Below are 17,974 nucleotides of genomic sequence, written 5' to 3' on the forward strand. Positions count from 1 at the left end.
TGGACCTCATCCAGGTTTGGGGGGAGGCCTCCAACGTCCACGACCTCCGCACTAGGCACAGGAAAGTGGCCGTCTAGGGCAGGATAGCTGCTAGCCTGGTCACCAAAGGCCACATGCAAATCCAGGAGCAGGTTTGCATGAAAATCAAGTTGGTCTAGTGAGACCCCTGACCCTGAGCTTAGAACATAAGAACATAAGAATGGCCATACTGGGTCAGACCAAAGGTACATCTAGCCTGTCTGCTGACAGCGGCCAACACCAGCTACCCCGGAGGAGATGGACCGAAGACAATGACCAAGTGATTTGTCTCGTGCCATCTATCTCCAGCCTTCCACAGACAGAGGCTAGGGACACCATTCCTACCCCCTGGCTAATAGCACTCCATGGACCCAACCTCCATGAATTTATCTAACTTCTCTTTAAACTCTGTTATAGTCCTAGCCTTCACAGCCTCCTGTGGCAAGGAGTTCCACAGGTTGACTATGCGCTATGTGAAGAAGAACTTTCTTTTATTAGTTTTAAGCCTGCTACCCATTCATTTCATTTGGTGTCCTCTAGTCCTTCTATTATGGGAACTAATGAAGAACTTTTGTTTATTCACCCTCTCCACACCACTCATGATTTTGTAGATCTCTATCATATCCTTTCTCAGTCTCCTCTTTTCTAAGCTGAAAAATCCCAGTCTCTTTAGTCTCTCTTCATATGGGACCTGTTCTAAACCCCTAATCATTTTAGTTGCCCTTTTCTGAACCCTTTCCAAGGCCAAAATATCTTCTTTGAGGTGAGGAGACCACATCTGTACACAGTACTGAAGATATGGTGTACCATAGTTTTATACTTCCCCTCCTCCTATTCCCCTGGCTTCCCCCTTCCAGATCCCTCCTCCAAGGTTTCCCCCTCCCCTCTCCCACCTCCTTTTCCCAGTCTCCCCAGAGTTTAATTCCTCCCCCCTCCCCAGTTTTGTTAAATAAAGAGAGTTTCTATTTTTGAACACACGTGTCCTTTAGTTTTTACATCAGGGAGGGGTAAATGGAAGGAGGTAAAGGAGGAATGTGGCACAAGCCCCCGATGGGGAGGACTGGGGTGGCTCTATGGGCTCCTTGGGGTGGAAGCTCTCCTGCAGGGCCTCCTGGATCCTGACAGCCCCCCGATTCACCCCCCTGGATGGCAGCCTGTGGCAAGTACAGCCGGGCTGATGGCCGAGTGCTGTGATGTGCCGAGTATGGGCACTCAGGGCACTCCAAAACAGGACTGCTTTGTTATCCCTCATCGAGTTAGACAAGCAAGCAGGGAACCCTGAGAACTGTCTGTCCAGGGTGGGGGTCGGGTCCCTTTAAGCACTGCCCTCAGCTAGCCTGAGGCAGAAGCTCCACACTCTAAGTCCTAACCTGATGGTCTACCAGCCTTAACTTCGGTTCAGCGTCCACTCAATGTGGACATGCTATTTCGAATTAGCAAAATGCTAATTCGAATTAGTTTTTAGGTCTAGATGCACTAATTCGAATTAGCTTATTTCAAATTAACTAATTCGAATTAAGTTAGTTCGAATTAGTGCTGTAGTGTAGACATACCCCCAGCGTGGTTTAGATGAAACAATAAAATCTCAAATCTCCATTTCAGATAACAGGGCCTGTGCATATCATTGTCTATTAAAGAAATAACGTTTTTTAAATGACCCTGTATTGTCCAGAAGGAAAGAGCTGGGCAGCACAAAATACACATTTCTGGGACAAGTCTGGGACTGGTAATCACTCTACAATATAATTCAGGAGTGGCTGACTAGAAATACTTGTATAATTCAACTGGGAGTGATACTGCATTGTAGAGGCTGTTTGTAAACAGACCAGGAGTAGTTGTTCTGACAGTGAACGAGTGTAAAAGGCACCCAGCATGGAAATCCGAGGGGGTACTGTTTAACCACCCAGATTGTACCCTCTGGTATGTCACAGTGGGGCCAAGGAGGAGTTGCCTCTGCTGTTGGCTCCTCCCCCCTTAATTATAAGGAAGGGCATGGATCCCAAAGTCTAGGCCAACAGCCTTTCATTCCAAAGCTCTATGTCAGCTTGTCTTCATTTTTCTCTTTTTATCTTTTAAATGTTCTGTTTTTGATATTTGGTCAACACTAAGTATGGAGACAGCTCTTAACTCTTGCCAGAAACAAGCAGCTTTCTAGAGATCATGCCACATTTTTCAATACATCAGTCTCTGCCTTCATACTCTAAAGCATTATATAATTCTCTCTCTCTCTCTCTCTCTGTGGGTATGTCTACACTATCCCCCTAGTTCGAACTAGGGGGGTAATGTATGCATACCGAACTTGCTAATGAAGCCCGGGATTTGAATTTTCTGGGCTTCATTAGCATAAAGCCGGCGCCGCCATTTTTAAAAGCCGGCTAGTGCGAACCCCGTGCCGCGCGGCTACACGCGGCACGGACTAGATAGTTCGGATTAGGCTTCTAATCCGAACTATCTGTACGCCTCGTGGAATGAGGTGTACAGATAGTTCGGATTAGGAAGCCTAATCCGAACTATCTAGTCCGTGCTGCGTGTAGCCGTGCGGCACGGGGTTCGCACTAGCCGGCTTTTAAAAATGGCGGCGCCGGCTTTATGCTAATGAAGCCCGGGAAATTCAAATCCCGGGCTTCATTAGCAAGTTCGGTATGCATACATTACCCCCATAGTTCGAACTAGGGGGGTAGTGTAGACATACCCTATGTGTGTGAATCCATGAGAGAGAGAGAGACCTGACTTTTTAAGTCAGTTATTTTACCCAGACTTATTGTATTATGCTGAGGGGTTTGCAATTATGGTAGTCTTTTACATGAGCAGAAGCATTCCTTGCTTGAAGGTGTTTTTCCAAGACCTTATATATTCTGCCCACTAACTGTATTTTTCTTAATTTACATATTTTTTGATTGACAAGAGGAAAAATATATTATGAATAAGGTTGCTATAAAATCATGAGTTTGAGAAAATGATACATGTTAGTGTTTTTCCCCCCTGCAGCTTGCAATTTTCTGTTCTCTCCAGGCAATTTCTGACTGAAATAAAGTGACTTTTTTCAGGTGCTGATCCACTGCTATAATGAAAAAAACCTGTACAGTGCAGTAAAGCACCAGTATAAACCCACTATTAGCTACTCCCCTTGTGGAGGTGGTTTGCATAGAGCACTCGGAGAGCTTTCTCAACGTTCCTGTTGTGGCCACACTTTCATTGTAAAGCACTGCCATGGCATCACAGTCATGACTATGTTTTAATTTTAGAAATGTAAATAAAGCCTATATACAAAAAAAGTTGAGGGTTTTCTAGAGGGAGTGTGAATTGATACCATAGATATTGGGTATCTGTTTGAGAGCATGTAATTGGCACCAGCTTAGACTCAGTTCACACTTGCTTGGACAAATCTTTGAGCTGAGTGCAAAAGAACCAGGGTTTCATGTATTCCTGGTTTAAGGTGTGTGCTAGGAAATTCATTCCTTGCAACAGAATTATATTGCAGAAGCTGAGGTTTTCTTTACAAACGTATTAAGTATGTGCTTTTATGGCTGCTGAAATAGCCTCAGAATTGTAAGCCAGGCATAAATTGGACAGACTGTCTTCAGACAACATTCGAAAACATGAGAACTGTTCCATTCATGTCAGTCAGGGCCCTTTGGATTCTATGGACTCTATGATCTTGCAAAAATCTTGCAATCGAATTTACCATTTTGCTGCAGCCAGGTGCCTGTCATTTTCTTTTTTCTGCAAGTCCTTGGCTAGTGGTATCTCTTGCTCTCCAGCTTTCCCCAGAGGGGGTATGTTATTTTTTTCCCCAAGCTAATATTTAACTATTATAGTATTTTTCTTAGCACATCTTTTAGCGCCATGACCACAGTCTATTGTAAGTCCCATCTTTTAGTCCCCTGATCCATATGTGAAGCCCAGAATCCTGCCCTCTAAGATCGAGGAAGGACCGTCTTTGATATGCATTCATACCCCACATTCTCACACAACAATGGTTACTAAAGGGGGTGGGGGTTATTGTATTATAATGCATTTTTCCATAGTTTTCCATGGATTCAGACAGGCAGTGGAATTTCTGTTTGCAACCAGGTAGGATAATGTGAAACCAGAAGTGTATGCTGGCCAGCTGAGTAGGCTGAAGCGTAACAGAGCAGCTAGGGGTAGGAGAACTGAGAAGATGATTGCCTGAAGCAGCTTACAAACTCTCTCCTTCCCTAGCATACAATGTAGGGAGGAGGTCAATGAGTATTTTGAACCATAAACAACAGTTCTTTGTGTTTGGGGGTGCGATGGGGGGATTGGAAATGAAGGATAAAGGAGATAGAATGAATTAAAGATACCAAAGAATGAAAAGTGTTCTTGAAGTAAAATTTATTAATCTGTGTAGTTTATCAAAGAGACAGTTAAGAGGCAACTTGCTAATGGCTTGGAAGGGTGCTTTGTTTAGCTAGCAGCCAAAGGCATAACAAGATTCAATAACTGAAAACTGAAACTAGACAAATGCAGGCTAAAAATAAGACGCACTTGTTTTTAATAGTGATGAGGACCAACCATTGTCACAATTTACAGGAGGGATGTAGGGGACTCTTCTTCACTTGAAGTCTTTATATCAAAATTGGATTTTGTTTTTTAAAGATATGCTCTAGCTCAGGGATGGGCGAAATGCAGCCCATGATCTGCATACAGCTTGTCTAATGTTTCTGTCAGGCCCACCACGGGTATGTCTACACTACAGGGTTGTTTTTTTTTTTTAAGTGGCCTTTTTTCAAAAAAAACTTCAACTAGAATAAAAATAAGACTAGACTAGACTGCTGCCGTGTTCTTTTGAAAGTAAATTGAAAGAAAGCGGCAATTTTTTCAGTCACGGAAAACCTCCTTTTATGAGGAATAACGCCTTTTTTCGAAAGTGCTCTTTTGAAAAAGGCATTATTGAACGCGAACTGTGCTTTTTAGAAAGAGAGCATCCAGATTGCCGGGGTGCTCTCTTTTGAAAAAGTGGCTCACTCTTTTGAAAGTACTGGCTGCAATCTAGATGCTCTCTTTCGAAAGAGGCTTGTAGTCTAGATGTACCCCAAGACTCGCAGTAACAGAGGAAACTATTCTGGCTGCTGTGGTGAGGGCAATGGCTGGAGCTTTGAGTCCATTTAATCACTGCCTGAGCCCCAGGCAGTGCAGAAGGGCTAGTTGTGGGAGGCTAGTCCCTAGCTCTGCCCCTTTCACCTAAGGCTCCACCCCCTCTGGGCTTCTGGAATTGGCCCCTCCACATCTTTCCCAGGAGGCCCCACAACTCTGTCTCCCTTGTTAATAATGCCCATTGGTGATTTTCTTCTTCACATTTAGTGAGTTTGATTTCTTCTTTTACCCTTAATTTTAATGAGCATAAACTGTAAGTAAAAGCTGAGCATTAGTGTTATTGTGACAAATTGTACAAGTGTTCACAAAACTATTTGCAATATAAATTGCTTTCTAAAATAAGCTTTAGATAATAGTGTATTCAGTTAATTGTTATTAAGTTTAATTACTTTGTTTTGTAAAGACCATAATGAGATCTTTTGACAATAGATGGTGAGATAATTTCATTAATATGGTAGAAATGTGTGGCCTGTGACAATTTATCGTTATCAACATTGGTGGATTAGTCCCCCTCCTGCAAAATTATTGCTCACTCTTGCTTTAGTTCAACCAAAAGTTATGGGCTTGATGAAATAATTACAGGGTGAAATCCTATGACTTCTGTTATGCAGAAGTTCAGATTAGCTGATTTTAATACAGGGGGTCCCCGCTATAAGTCGTCTCAGTACACATCTGTTCCACACTAAAGTTGTTGACCTTTGTAGGAATTAATGCAATTATGAGTCCTCTCATTCCCCGCTATAAGTCATGCAAAACACTCCCCCCCAATTTGCTTAAATGGAAGTCAGCCGCTGAAAAAAATTTCCCTGCTTTAAGTTGTTTCGCTATAAGTCCAAGATTTTTGGAAAGTACCTTGGATTTATAGCGAGGACCCCCCTATAGTTCCTTCTGGCTTTAACATCAATGAACCCTTGAGTTTAGCAATGCTAGCTGCATAATTTTTGAGGACTTGATAATAGCTATGGACATCCATGGGATTTCATCAGTATTCTACAAACTTGTCTCTTTGTTAAAAATGACTAAATTAAAATCTCAGTGTAAGTAAAAAGAAACTCGGGCCCTAACTTGTGAAGGAGAGGCAGATGGAATGTAATCTATTTCATATGCCTTGAGGGCAGGGGACTGGACTCGATGACCTCTCGAGGTCCCTTCCAGTCCTATGATTCTATGATATGGGATTCCAGTAGGATGTACAGCACCATTCCCTTGGGAATGTAGTGTTATAGACATACTAGATACAGACACATATCTACCAGATTGGGAGAGATTTTTCAGAATCTTAGTACTCGTAACTTCTGTATGTCATCTTTATCATTAATCATCATCTGTTATGTCATGTTTCTTTTCTATCTGGTCAGGCATCAGGTGTGGTCCTGAATAGCTGCAGTACATTAATTTCCAATTGGTGGCTACTAGTGGCTGGCAAATTAGGTTACTTTGTGACTTTGTATTATCTCTGTTAATTGCGTGACAGATCATTATTGACTACCATTCAGCGGATGGCAGATGTCCAATAAGACACCAAATGTAGTTTGTGATCCTTCTGTGACACCTGAATGGTTTTTAGATTTCTTTAAATAAATAAATAAATGGTATAACATATTCTGCTCTCAGTTACATGTAAAGCAGATACATTATTGGGATTTCACAGCATTGAAGAGTTGGATAGGGCAAATCTAAATAATAATATAAACTAATTTATTTTGGGTTTGAGCCTTAAGCTAGTTAAAAAACGACAACAAAAGAATTGAGATCCTGCTGGGTTTTTTCTCAGATGAAATCATTAGCATGTGTGACACAGGGGCGTAACCAGAAGGGGATACTTGGGTGGGTCCTGACTTCAGATGGTGGGGGCAATGATAGGGGCAGGAGAGGAGTGTAGGAGAGATTGGGCTGGTTCCCACCAACCAGCATTGAAGAGGGTGGAGTGGGAGGGGAAGGGGTCCCTGGAACGGAGTTGTGGCACTTGCCCTGCTGCACCCACTCAGCACTACTGCCAGGGAGTGGGAGTGGGGGCTTACAGTGCTTACCAATGCCATTTCCAGCAAAGGCAGCAAGTGGGAGGAGCAGGACAAATCCCTGACTGGGTTCTGTGGCTGGAGCACTGGAAGAGAAAAGCAGAGCAAGGCCTGCATCCCGACCCCAGACCTCAGCAGGAGTGCCAGGCAGCCGGACATGGGAAAGGATAAAGCTGAGTTGGGGGTGTGTGTGGGCCTGGATGATAAGCAAGTTGGCAATGGCACACTCTAGCTCCTCTGAAAATGTCATATATATAACAAAGGAAATGAGGAACAAACCCACATGCTATGAAATTGCCCCTGAGTTTGATCATTATTGAAGCTGGACAGCAATTTCCAATCAAAATTATTTCTCAATGAAACACTGCAATTTCCAGAAAATCTCCTTGGTCAAACTTCATGATGATCCTCAGTTTCCAAACTGACTAAGCTGCATGATGCATCCTCAGAGTCGTGTGACTTCAAACTGATTTAGAATGGAATGTTTCAAAAATGCCAATTTCTGATCAGCTCTGCTCCTTTATTGAATAAACTATTCATTATATGTTAAGCTCCAATTTCCCTAGGTACCCAAACATGTTTTCTCATAAATTGTGATTACATCAGTCTAGTTAATGGTAACCTTATAGGTGTCTGCAAAAGTTAAAGTGTCAAGAGGTTCCAGAACGAATGTTGTGAATTTCTGAATATACAATAGAGCAGGTCAAAAAATGAGGGGGGGGGGGGGGGGGGTTCATGTTCTTCTTCCCTGGTTTATTTTAATTCTAAATGTCATTGAAATGTCAACGTTTGAGCAATGTTGACCTGCTCTAATATGTAGTGTCATCTGACTGTAACTGCAACAGCTTCAATTTTCCAAAGTGAGACTCTTGGATATTTCAAACACTTGAGCCATCTTAAGGGGACCTGATTGGTGAGTAGGGAGTGGGAGTTCAGCACCTTATATGATTAAATTTTCTCCCCCCAACAACTCCAGCTTTCACAGCTGGTGTTTTTACCCTTCACTCCTAGGGTTGGTAGACTTCCAGGGGTGTGGCCAGTTTACGCGTTGTGGAGCCCTGGCAATTTGTAGCAGGAGTCTTCTGCACCTGACTGTTTTTCTCTTCAGTTAGCCCAGACTGAGCAGAGTTAATCCCTTGTCAATTTTACCTCCCTTGGAAACATGCCCAGTCGAGGTGAGGGGACCAGGCCCCTTTGGGCCCAGGGCAGCTTTTTTTAACTCTTGAATCCCTGGCCCTGTCACACAAGTATTAACATCCACAGTGATTGAATAAAGCCTTGACTTCACCCTGCCTTCTCACTGAGCAATGTGGTTAATTTGCTGTTTCTACATGCCAGAAGTAAACCATTAATAGCTCTCATATGAAAGTAAGGACACTGAGTCACATGGCCTCTGCGACCAATGTGCTGGACCAATGAAATGTTTTATTTTAAGTCAGTTTGTAGTCATGTGACTCCATGTACACCATGCAGCTAAGCAATATCTCTGGCTGAGACCTGTGCCCAAAGTGAAATTCTACCCTGACACAATTTTTTACTGAGTGTCTGTTTAACTCCCAAATGATCCCCTCCCCCCCAAAAAAAAACCTCTCAACTTTTCTCACCTTGCTTTTTCCCTCAGAGAAGCCACCTCATATTACTTTGTGAATAATTATTCTTTGTACTCTGGCTGTGACCCCCTCTTTTGCAAAGAGAAGATTATCTCAATATGCAGTGGCCATACATAGAGTTAAAAGAATTTGCAGCAGTAATTGCTGTGTGAAAATATCATTAAAACGAACAGTCAGATAAATGCTAACACATTTCAAATTATGGCTTCTCAGCTGAGTTCTGAACAATCACGGAAAAAGTAATTCTCTCTTCTGAAGGGCAGTGGCTCGTTGTCCATCTGGTAAAATATTTTCATCAGCTTTCATGAGAATGCCACAGAGATTATATTCTTTTCTGTCAATTTGTTTAATGTCAACACCTCTAGAATTTGCACATTTCACTGATTCTAGAATTATGAAGGTTTTATATGATGCCACATGCATCATATTTTATGTTGGTTGCTTCTAAGGCTTGGATTCACTTCTGATAGGACTGCTGTGCATTCTGTTTATTTCATAGAATTTCTCATTCTGGGTCCAGTTATTTAGCAGATAGTGTTTTTTATCTGTGAACCTTATAGCCTGTATCACAGCCTCTCAGTGCTCTTTTATGAGCTAGTTGCCATAGTTATCTTGATGATGAGAATGATTTCTTTGTGCCTGTAAAAATGTAAATAAAATGCTTATTCAACATGGGTGTTTAAGAAGGGGGCTCCATATAGAAAAGGTGATTTGGACTTCATTATGATGAAGCTGGGAACTAGTACATCCCAGTATTTTTAAATCAAAATAATGTGAAATGACAAAGGAATATGGTGATAGTAATGGATATTGAATGGATTTTCTTTTTATTTTCCAATTGACTCAGATGCTGTCGCATGACTATTTTGCTATTTGCCATTATAAAATATATATCTAGTGGTATTTTATTCTGGACAAAATGCCTTACATATGCTACTCAGAAATGTTAGTACGTAGTACTATGTCAAGAGCTGGATATTATATCAATATCTACTCTATTCTCTCAACAAGTGTCTAAGACCTGATCTATACTTAGAAGTTTTGGTGGCATAGCTGTGTTTGTGAAGAATGCAGGGATAAATCACAACCCTAATTGACACAAAAGGTCCTGTAAATATCCTTTTGCCCAATGACATTTCCTTGGGTTGCCCAGGTTAGTGAATCACCATATTAACTTACTGCCTTAATGACAGAAAGATTGGCTGGTGCTAGACTAGAAATAATTATGTTAAAAAAAGAATTAATTAAATTCATGGAGCACAGGTCTATCAATGGCTATTAGCCAATAGGGTCAGAGCTAGCACTTCATGCTCTGTGTAACCCTGAATCTCACCTGGCAGAAACTGGGACTGGAAGACAAGAGACGGAATACTCAATAATTGCCGTGATTTGTTCATTCCCTCTGAAGCATTTGGCACTGGCCACTTTCAGAAGATAGGATAGTGGATCAGATGGACCATTGGTCTGATCTAGTATGGCTTGTCTTATGTTCTTATTGATGTTCTTGTTCCTTGACTTTTGCCAGTTATTCTCCGACAATCTCCTGAGGGGTCTGCCAACCTCTTCTGTGCCTGGCATGTTAACACTTGTGTGACAGGGCTAGGAAATCAAGGGTTAAAAAAACTGCCCGGGGCCCAAGAGGTCCCATCCCCTCACCTACACTGGGTATCCTCCCAGGAAAAGAAACATTTAAAAGAGAGTGCCTCAGCTCAGTCTTGGCTAACTGCCAACTGCAGGAGTCAAGGGTGGCAACTCATTGTGGGTTGTATTCTTGCACAAGAGGCCAGTGTAGACAGGCAACGTTAATTTCTTGCACAAGAAAGGCCAATGGCTAAAATGGCCATCGGAGTTTTCTTGCGCAAGAAAGTGTATACACTGGCACGGATGCTTTTGCGCAAAAGTACATCTCTTGCGCAAAAGCACATGCCAGTGTAGACGCTCTCTTGTGCAAATGCTTTAAGACAAAAACTTTTGAGTTAAAAGTATTTGCACAAAATCTTGCCAGTGTAGATGTAGCCGAGTTGTTTATTAGCTGTGCGAGTACTGGTACAACACCATTCTTATCACTTTCATGAGCTGAGACTGAGGTCAAACTTGTTTATGGCTTAGTAGTTTCCCAGCTCAAGACATAGGTTAAAGCTGATAAGAGCCAGCTACTGTTTGCGCGTGCAGAGTCCCAGGCCATGTATTCAAAGGGATGGAAACTTTAATTCCGGGCTTGCTAAGTTGCAGGACCCACATATGACTTTTTTTTGTGAAAACACCCAGGACTATCACCATTGAGTGGAACTGATGTCCAGGATCACACAGCTAACCCTCTCCAACAGCTTGATATACTCCAGTTCCCAGCGTCCCCAGAAGAAGCATTTCCCTGTGGTATCCAGCTGCCCTCACTGGACACTCACAGAAATTTCCAAATAAGCTATTCCCAAAAGAACAATACACACACACAAGTGTTGTGGATTTTTTTTTTTTTGGTTTGTCTCAACTGAGTATCAGCTCTGATATACCAACAGAGCACTACAATCTATTTATAGTAAAGAAACAGCTACAGGTTCATCAACAAAGGTTAAGATTTAAGAGATAGTGAGCAAGTAAATAAGAATAGAGTACAAATTTTAAAAATGTATAACATGTTTGTCATAGTCTAAATTTAACTTTACCAGTCTAATCCCTTATGCAAAGAAGTCCATCTTATACACATTTCCTTCACATTCTTTTACCAAATTCTATGTGAGATCCTATAGTCACTATAGTATTTTCACTGCCAATTACTTTCTAGGGGTATGTCTACACTATCACCCTAGTTCGAACGAGGGTGGTTAATGTAGTCAATCGAAGTTGCATCTTGCCGGGCGCCACCATTTTTAAATCGTCGGTAGTTTGGACTCCGTGCCCGCGGCTACACGCAGCACGGAGTAGGTAGTTCAAATTAGGCTTTCTAATTTGAACTACTGTTACACTTCGTTCCACTAGAAAGCCTAATTTGAACTACCTACTCCGTGCCGCGTGTAGCCGCGGGCACAGAGTCCAAACTACTGGGGATTTAAAAATGGAGGCGCCCGACAAGATGCAAATGAAGCACAGGATATTTAAATCCCGGGCTTCATTTGCAACTTCGATTGACTACATTAACCACCCTAGTTCGAACTAGGGTGGAAGTGTAGACATACCCTAGGAAAAGGATAAAAGAGGGGTCCTTTTATACCTTCTTTTTCTCCAAAGATCATTGTCTTTGCACCCCAAAGACAGGACAACCTCCTGTGGTTTTAATCTCTGGGATCTTTTCATAATGACTTCACATTCTCATTTTGATTTGGAATTCCAATGTGTTTGGCTTCCAATGCTCCATTTTAATCAAACACAGGGACAGGTACTAGACCTGCTTTGTCCGGCAGAAAACCTATTTGCCCACTCTACAGGGTTACATAGTCTAAAACAACATAATAGGTACACATAATTCCTTATACACTATGGCTTTGTCTAGACTGTCAAGTTTTTCCACAAAAGCAGCTGATTTTGTGGAAAAACTTGCCAGCTGTCTACACTGGCGGCTTGAATTTCCACAAGAACACTGACTTCCTACTGTCTGAAATCAGTGCTTCTTGCGGAAATACTATGATGCTCCTGTTCAGACAAAAGTCCTTTTGCGCAAAGCTTTTGCACAAAAGGGCCAGTGTAGACAGCTCAGATTTGTTTTGCGCAAAAAAGCCCCGATCGTGAAAATGGCGATCAGGGCTTTTTTGCGCAAAAGTGCATCTAGATTGGCCCGGACGCTTTTCCGCAAAAAGTGTCCGTGCCAATCTAGATGCTCTTTTCCACAAATGCTTTTAACGGAAAATCATGCCAGTCTAGACGTAGCCTATGGCTATGTCTACACTGCAGGCTTCTTGCGCAAGAACACCTGTTCTTGCACAAAAACTTATGGAGCATCCACACTACAAGCCCGTTCTTGTGCAAGAAAGTTTATAGTAGATAGAAGAGAGGGCTTTTTGCTCAAGAGTTATTCTACTCCCCACGAGGAATAAGCCTTTTTGTGCAAGAACTCTTGCACAAAGAGGCTAGTGTGGACGGGAACAGGGGTTTCTTGTGCAAGAAACCACTATGGCTAAAATGGCCATCAAAGCTTTCTTGCACAAGAGAGCATCCACACTGCCATGGACACTCTTGCGCAAAAGCACATGGCAGTGCGAACGCCCTCTTGAGCAAGAACTTTTGTGCAAGAACTCTTGTGCAAAAAGTTCTTGTGCAAGAAGCCTGTAGAGTAGACATAGCCCATCTGTACAGACATCCTTCAATGCTTATAATGACCAATGTGACACGAACTTTCATTTAAGATCTCATATGACGGTCCTTGCAGGTCCATATTATGACAGCCATGTGTTTAGTATGGTGAGTTTGGCCTGTTAACAGCTGCTGACAGAGAGCACAAATGAGTTTTGGAGCTGCACTATAACTTTGTTTGAGGCACTGGTGTAAGCTAAACCAGCAAAATAATTCTTGCCAGCCTAAACTGCATTTCAGCTCCTAGGGTTTGCCAATATAGCTATGTTGGACCAATCTTTCTCATATAGACAATGCTTATGACTCATTTCCCCCTCTCTACCTCCTTTCTCCACCTCCCCTGCCTGTTTCCCAAGGACCTGATTCAGGAAATCCTCCCTGTTGTTCTACTTTCCTGTTGATTTCAATTAGACTACTTTTTGAGTAAGATACAATTCAGCCTGAGTGTATCTAACACAGCCTGGTCCAAATGTCAATAAGAAACTCACAGTCTATTAATATTGCATATATAAATACTTCATCTAAGAGCATGTTTTAAATGGCCACATTGAGGACACTCTTTTCTATATGTTATAATGTGTTCATGACTGGCACAATTTCTTTAAAGATACAGTTCGATTAACTTTACTCTTATGAAAAGCACTTTATTACATCTTTCAAAAGGCATATCATATCACACTGGGCTTCATCAGTTTTCCTTTGCTATGGCTTTGCCAATAAAATCCTCTCTAATTTCAGATGATGAATGTTTGTCCCCATGATAAAATATCAAATATTCTCTCTGCAACAAGTCATCTTCAATAGCAATTTTTTAAAAAGTTTTTAAAAAGTTCTTTCAGATAACATTTGACTCTGCAATTTTCCTCCTTTGGTCTAAGGAGGAAAACTTGAAAATATTACAGCACACTAAGTCATTAATCATGGATAGGGGACATTTGGCTGACACATTTAACTATACCTGTTCTATTAATAATCAAACATGCCAAAAGATGTTGTTACACTCAGGTATTAATCAGAAGTCAGGATAGCTCTATATAAGTTCACTAAAACTGATGAAGGAACTACAGTGCTAGATTAATGGAGAGTCAGTGTGAGATACAGAAGCATGACATGCATCTGCCAGTGAGTCTTAGCCCTGGTGAGAAGAGATGATAAGGATATTGTTGTAGAAGAGGCAACTGTATTTAATAGCCACTATTGCAACTCTGGCTTACAGAGCCATGCAAATGGCCCTAAAATGCATCAATATCAGGAAATGGAGGAACCTCCTTAACTGCTGCCTTGCTGCTCTGTCTGTCTCAACTCATCTTTGACAAATTTGAACAAAATGGAAGGGATATAAAGCATCATGCTTTGAGGCTTAAGACTTAAACTAATATCTAGCCATTAGTTCAGTGGTCACCAACCAGTAGATCAGGATCTACCAGTAGATCTTGGAGCCTCTGACAGGTGATCCTGACTGGTTGGGCTGGGAGGCTATCAATCACTGGCATTTCAGCTGCCCCTCCACCCACTGCCCTGCTGCTCCTGACCAGAGCCTCCAAGCTGCTCCCTTGGAGCCTCCTGCTTGTTGTGCTGGGTGGGGGAGACAGAAGGAAAAGGCACTAATATCACTCTGTCCCTCCTCTCCTATACCCCATCTTCCCAGAGTGAGGGGGCAGGGCCTTGCCGAAGGAAAGGGACAGGGGTATTTGGTTTTGAGGTAGATGCTGGTCTGACAAAATCAAAATGTGATTTTGTGCTTTAAAAAGTTGGAGACCACTGCATTAGTTGTTTCTAACCTATATTCCTAGGGACCAATAACCCCACCCCTGACTACTGCAGGGCTCCTTTGAAGCTTCCTTTGCAGCATCTGAGGCTTACCACAGTCAGAGGCAGGATTCCAGAGTAGATCGAATACCTGTCTGATCTAGTCTGGCAAATCATATGTTCCAGATCCACCTGTACATTTTTAGAAATGGACTCTGAAGAGTGGAGGCTTGAAAGGTCCTAAAGCACAGGTTTATCACAGACAGAGAAGAAAACCAAGGAAAACATTTTAGTGAAGACTTTACAAAGTATTAGCAAGTTCAGCTCCTCCCAGGCTAATGACCGTGGGGTATGTCTACACTACAGGCTTCTTGCACAAAAACGCATCCACACTGCAAAAGTGCATTGAAAAAGTGATGAATTTTTGTGCAAGAGAGCATCCAGACTCTCTTGAAAGAAAGTGATGATAGCTATTAACAGAATGGCCACAAGGGTACTGGTTCTTTTTTCAGTAGGTGTTTTTTGCGCAAAAAGAAGCGGTTCCCGGTCCACAAACACTTTTTTGCACAAGAGCTTTTGCGCAAAAAGGAGTTATTCCTCATAGAAAGAGGAATAACTCTTGTGCAAAACCCCCTCCATTCTGTCGATTTTCTTGCACAAAAATGCGCTTGAGGTGTGGACGCTCCATGAGTTTTTGCGCAAAAACTCTTCAGTCTAGATGTAGCCCATGTGTTTACTTCACCACGTGAGTTTTCTCCTATTTCTCACACCCAGTCTAATAAAAATGACAGCACATTTTAAAGCCTGCTGATTGATTTATCAGGCTTTACATGAAAAGCCTAAGGAAAGACACTGAGGAATAATTATGATATATTTGAAAATACATTTCCTTTAAGTAATACACCTTGTCACTATTTGCAGTGAAACATCCTAGACAAATTTCTACAAATTTATATTCAATCCAGCTGAGTAGCGCAAGTTGCATATCTTAATTCAACTTTGTCCTATAGTGTAGACGTGCTCTGATGGAATGGCTGCCTTCTTTCCTGTACTCATAACCTTCCTGCTACACTTGTGTCAGCCTATGTTATCTTGCAGCTGTGCTCAGTGAGAGTCATTAGAACAGCAACTACTAGCAGTTACCCTATGCTCTCCTTTGATGAAAGGTCCATCATTGTGTCAGACATTGTTAATTGTCTGATGCTGTGACGTAGTTCCCAGTGGAACTATCAATTGCAACAAGATACAATGGCAGGATTCACTGTTTAGAAGCAGGACATGGCTCTTCTAGTTACTGCTTGTTATTTGGCCAGTCAGTACATTGGCACTGGGATATCATCTCGTGTGTTTGGAATAATGTGGAAGTTGTGAGTTCTGAGCAATAAAATTCAAGGTTTGTTTGTGTGTGGGGGGGGGGGAGGGGTTGGCGAAATATACAGAATAGATTTCAGTATACCTGCAACATCTCATCAGACTCCCTATGCTTACAATCTTGTATTTGGCTATATAGCAAAGTTTACAGGGACTACATGTGCTATTTGCAGAAAGCAGAGGGACAAACATATTTATAAGCATTATTTTCTTTCCTGGAAGGCAACCTTTACACTACATTGATTTTCTCTTTAGTTAATACTCAGGTAGCATCCTATTTTTCTACAAAACAATATCCACCATTAATTCTCCTACACATTTTCCATAAATACATGCAACTAAAAATGTGATAAATGTGTAGAAACCAATGCTTGCTTCAAAATGGTGAGCAAATGAACGTTCTGATTTTTCTGGTATCCCTTCCAGTTTCTGTGTGCTCAGTGGAAATATGGAGAGATTACTATATTCAACATATACCATTTTTTGTTACCTAGCCTCAAAGGAACAAGTCATATAGGAAAATCCTACATTGATAGTTCTGCAATAAGGATGTAAAAAAAAAATAGAGATGACTCAACGGAAGTTTCCCTCTTTTATTTGGTCCCTCCTCTTTTTACTGTCCTGTAGTCAGTAGTGTTACCTTTTAAAAAGTCCAAAGAAAAGTAACACTGACTCATAAGGAAGCCTGGTCATCTTTTAGAATCTCTGTAGCCTTCTCAGAACAGGCTGACACTGATGAATAGCAATGGAACCAGCAATTTCATCAAAGAAAGATGACCCCACGCCATGGTATGTAGCCCAACCCTGTCTTAAAAGTACTTGGACCTCAGGTGTCTAACTATGTTTGGAGATCTGGATTTTTCTTTTTAAATCGTCTCTTTCTATGTCTCACTCTCTCTGGCCCACTGACTACGTACGAATTTATTCATGCTGAGACAGGCATAGCGCCAGAGGGCGAGTCAGGAGGAGTGTCCTTGGGCCACTGCAAAAGGTGGGAGATGGTGGCTCCTGTCCCTGGCTCCAATTTCTTTTTCATTATTTATCCACTATGGAACAGTTTCAACAGGAGAGATTGAGGGATCTACCCATCAGGCTGCCTTGCTCAATGGTTAGAGCATTTTCCTGAGAGCTGAGATGCCCCTTTTCAAACATTTCTCCCCCTCTGGCAGAAAGGAGTGATTTGAACTTGTCTCCCCTACATCCTAGATGAAAGCTCTACCTAATGGACTAAAAGTTACAGGTTGGGCATTACTTCCACTTTCTCCTCCAGTGTAATTTTCAATGGGACCCAGTCCAGCAGGCTTCTAAGTACACCGACCAGATCAGTCTCCACAGCTCAGTTGGGTGGCCAAAAGCCTTTCTTCTCCCCACATTCATGAATCACCCTGGGGCTTAGGTCATAGATAGAAGTTTAGATGCCTAGAAGAAGAAAGCAGTTCACATGCTTAGAGGAAGAAGCATAGGCATCTTACTCTGTAAACTTAGGAGCTGAGTGAGTTTAGATGTTAGTAGTGTTCAAAAGGAGTTTTGTGCATTGCAGTGATATTGAAACTGGGACTCAGTGCGTAACCCCTTTACAGTTTTCAGGCCTTAAAAACAAATTCTTCACCTAGCCCTAGGAATGATATTAGCAATTTCTTTGAATCCCACCTTCAAGCGACCTTGAGTGAAGTTTCCATGTGTTTACTGCTGCTGCTCCACACCACATGTAAGGAATGAGATATTCTGATAGTTATTGAATAATGATTTCCCACAGTGTGGAAGAAACACCTGCCCAGTTGGGTACAGTATATAGATTTACTCCAG

This window comes from Pelodiscus sinensis, chromosome 11 (assembly GCF_049634645.1).
Source record: "Pelodiscus sinensis isolate JC-2024 chromosome 11, ASM4963464v1, whole genome shotgun sequence".
Classification (NCBI taxonomy): Eukaryota; Metazoa; Chordata; order Testudines; family Trionychidae; genus Pelodiscus; species Pelodiscus sinensis.